We start from the raw sequence: 5,000 nt of genomic DNA, 5'->3' as shown, positions 1-5,000 counted from the left end.
AACAATCCTAAACCATAAACCTTAGACCCTAAATCCTAAATCTAACAATAAACCTAAACCTAACCCTAAATCTAACCGTAACCCTAACCCTAACCCTAAACCCTCCCTGACCCTAACCCTAACCCTAACCCTAACCCTAACCCTAAACCTAACCCTGACCCTAATCCTAACACTAACGTTATTTCTAATTCTAACCCTAACACTAATCCTAAACTTAAACCAAACCCCCTAATAATAACCCTAACCCTAACACTAATCCTAACCCCTAACCCTAACCCTAACCCTAACACTAAACCCTAACCCTTACCCTAACCCTAACCCTAACCCTATCCATTACCCTAACCCTAACCCTAATCCTAACCCTAACCCTAACCCTAACCCTAACACTAACCGTAACCATAACACTAAACTCTACACACTAAAACTAATCCACCCTAAACCTTAAACAATCCTAAACCATAAACCTTAAACCCTAAACCCTAAATCTAACAATAAACCTAAACCTGACCCTAATTCTAACCCTAACCCTAACCCTAACCCTAAACCTAACCCTGACCTTAACCCTAACCCTAATCCTAACACTAACCATAACACTAACCCTAACACTAACCCTAACCTTAACCCTAACCCTAACCCTAAACCTAACCCTAACCCTAACCCTAACCCTAACCCTAACCTTAACCCTAACCCTAACCCCTTAACCTTAATCCCTAAATCCTAAACCCTGAACAACCATAAATCCTAAACCCTGAACAACCCTAAATCATAAACCCTGAATAACCCTAAACACTAACCTCTAAACAACCCTAAACAACCCTAATCACTAAACCATAAACAACCCTAAACACTAAACCCTAAAAAACCCTATACCCTAAACCTTAAACACTAAACCCTAAATAACCCTAAACCCTAAACCATTAACACTATACCCTAAACAACACTAAACACTAAACCCAAAACAACATTAAAACCTAAACCTTAAACACTAAACCATAAACAATCCTAAACCCTAAACACTAAATCCTAATCAACCCTAAACATTTAACCCTAAACACTATACCCTAAACAACCCTAAACCTTAAACAATCCTAAACTCTAAACCCTAAACCCTTAACCTAAACCACCCTAAATCTTAAACAATCCTAAACCCTAAACCTTAAACCCTAAACACTAAACCCAAAACCCTAAACCTAACAATAACCATAACCCTAACCCTAACCCCTAACCCTTACCCTAACCCTAACTCTAACCCTAATCCTAACCCTAACCCTAACCCTAACCCTAACCCTAACCCTAACCCTAACCCTAACCCTAAACCTAATCCTAACCCTTACCCTAACCCTAACTTTCACCCTAACCCTAATCCTAACACTAAACCCTAAACCCTAAACATAACCCTAACCCTAAAACTAAACTTTAAATCCTAAACATAATCTACCCTAAACCTTAAACAATCCTAAACCCTAAACCCTGAACCCTAAACCTAACCCTAACCCTAACCCTAACACTAACCATAACCCTAACACTAAATTGTAAACCCTAAATTTAAGTTACGATAAACCTTAAACAATCCTAAACCCTAAACCTTAAACCCTAAACACTAAACCCTAAACCCTAAACCTAACAATAACCATAACCCTAACCCTAACCCCTAACCCTTACCCTAACCCTAACCCTAACCCTAATCCTAACCCTAACCCTAACCCTAACCCTAACCCTAACCCTAACCCTAAACCTAATCCTAACCCTAACCTTAACCCTAATCCTAACCCTAAACCTAACCCTAACCCTAACCGTAACCATAACACTAAACTCTAAACCCTAAACCTAATCCACCCTAAACTTTAAACAATCCTAAACCATAAACCTTAGACCCTAAATCCTAACTCTAACAATAAACCTAAACCTAACCCTAAATCTAACCCTAACCCTAACCCTAACCCTAAACCCTCCCTGACCCTAACCCTAACCCTAACCCTAACCCTAACCTTAAACCTAACACTGACCCTAATCCTAACACTAACCCTATTTCTAATTCTAACCCTAACACTAATCCTAAACTTAAAACTAACCCCCTAATAATAACCCTAACCCTAACACTAAACCTAACCCCTAACCCTAACCCTAACCCTAACCCTAACCCTAACCTAACCCTAAACCTAACGATAACCCTAACACAAACCCTAACACTAACCCCCTAACTTTTACCCTAACCTTAACCCTAACCCTAAACTTAACCCTTACCATAACCCTAAACCTAACCCTAACCCCATCCCTAACCCTACCCCTAACCGTAACCATAACACTAAACTCTAAACCCTAAACCTAATCCACCCTAAACCTTAAACAATCCTAAACCATAAACCTTAAACCCTAAACCCTAAATCTAACAATAAACCTAAACCTAACCCTAAATCTAACCCTAACCCTAATCCTAACCCTAAACCTAACCCTGACCCTAAACCTAACCCTAATCCTAACACTAACCATAACCCTAACCCTAACACTAACCCTAACCTTAACCCTAACACAAACCCTAACCCTAACCCTAACTCTTACCCTAACCCTAACCCTAACCGTAACCATAATACTAAACTCTAAACCCTAAACCTAATCCACCCTTAAACTTAAACAATCCTTAACCATAAACCTTAAACCCTAAACCCTAAATCTAACAATAAACCTAAACCTAACCCTAAATCTAACACTAACCCTAACCCTAACCCTAAACATAAACCTGACCCTAACCCTAATCCTAATCCTAACACTAATCATAACCCAAACACTAACCCTAACCCTAACCATAAAACTAACCCTAAACCTCACACTATCCCTAATCCTAACACTAAACCCTAAACTTTAAATCTAACCCTAACCCTAACCCTACCCTTAACCCTAACCCTAACCATACTTCTAAACCTAACCCTGACCCTAATCCTAACACTAACCCTATTTCTAATTCTAACCCTAACACTAATCCTAAACTAAAACCTAACCCCCTAATAATAACCCTAACACTAAACCTAACCCTAACCCTAACCCTAACCCTAACCCTAACCCTAACACTAACCCCTAACCCCTAACACTAACCCTAACCAAAACCCCTAACCCAAACCCTAACCCTAACCCTAACCTTAACCCTAACCCTAACCCTAACCCTAACCCTAATCCTATCCCTAACCCTAACCCTTATTCTAACACTAACACTAACATTAACCCTAACCCTAACCTTAACCCTCACCCTAACCCTCACCTTAACCCTAAACCTAACCCTAACACTAACCCTAACACCCTAAATCCTAAACCCTAAACCCCGAAAAACCCTAAACACTAATTCATAGAGCACCCTAAACCCTAAACTATAAACACTAAACGCTAAAAAACCCTAAACCCTAAACCCTAAACACTAAACCCTAAACAAGCCTAAACCCTAAAACCATTAACACTATACCCTAAACAACCCTAAACCCTTAACCCTAAACATTATACCCTAAAACCTAAAACACTATACAACCTTAAACCCTAAACCTTAAAATATCCTAAATCATAAATCCTGAACAAGCCTAAACACTAAATCATAAACAACCCTAAAAAACCCTAAACAACTCTAAATGCTAAAACCTAAACAACCCTAAACATTAAACAATCTTAAACGCTAAACCCTATACCCTAAACCTAAACCACCCTAAAACTTAAACAATCCTAAACCCTAAACCTTAAACCATAAACCCTAAATTTTAAACCATAAGTCTAAGAATAACCATAACCCTAACCCTAACCCTAAACCTAAACCTAACCCTAACCCCAACCCTAACCTTAACCCCATAACCCTAACCCAAACCTTAAGCCTAACATAACCCCATAACCTTTACTCTAACCCTAACTCTAACCCTAATGCTAACCCTAACCCTAACCCTAACCTTAACCCCTTAACCTTAATCCCTAAATCCTAAACCCTGAACAACCATAAATCCTAAACCCTGAACAACCCTAAATCATAAACCCTGAATAACCCTAAACACTAACCTCTAAACAACCCTAAACAACCCTAATCACTAAACCATAAACAACCCTAAACACTAAACCCTAAACAACCCTATACCCTAAACCTTAAACACTAAACCCTAAATAACCCTAAACCCTAAACCATTAACACTATACCCTAAACAACACTAAACACTAAACCCAGAACAACCCTAAAACCTAAACCTTAAACACTAAACCTCAAACAACCCTAAACCCTAAACACTAAACCCTAAACAACCCTAAACTTTTAAACCTAAACACTATACCCTAATCAACCCTAAACCTTAAACAATCCTAAACTCTAAACCCTAAACCCTTAACCTAAACCACCCTAAATCTTAAACAATCCTAAACCCTAAACCTTAAACCCTAAAAACTAAACCCTAAACCCTAAACCTAACAATAACCATAACCCTAACCCTAACCCCTAACCCTTACCCTAACCCTAACCCTAACCCTAATCCTAACCCTAACCCTAACCCTAACCCTAACCCTAACCCTAACCCTAAACCTAATCCTAACCCTTACCCTAACCCTAACTTTAACCCTAACCCTAATCCTAACACTAAACCCTAAACCCTAAACCTAACCCTAACCCTAACCTAACCCTAACCCTAACCCTAACCCTAACCCTAACCCTAACCCTAACACTAACCATAACCATAACACTAAACTCTAAACCCTAAACCTAATCCACCCTAAACTTTAAAAAATCCTAAACCATAAACCTTAAACCCTAAACCCTAAATCTAACAATAAACCTAAACCTGACACTAAATCTAACCCTAACCCTAACCCTAACCCTAAACCTAACCCTGACCCTAACCGTAACCCTAATCCAAACACTAACCATAACCTTAACCCTAACCCTAACCCTAACCCTAACCTTAACCCTAACCCTAACCCTACCCCTAACCCTAACCCTAACCCTAACCCTAACCCTAACCCCTTAACCATAGTCCCTAAATCCTAAA

This window comes from Micromys minutus (assembly GCF_963924665.1).
Source record: "Micromys minutus genome assembly, chromosome: 11".
NCBI classification, from domain to species: domain Eukaryota; kingdom Metazoa; phylum Chordata; class Mammalia; order Rodentia; family Muridae; genus Micromys; species Micromys minutus.
The sequence above is the reverse complement of the archived record's forward strand: the minus strand, read 5'-3'. Positions refer to the sequence as shown.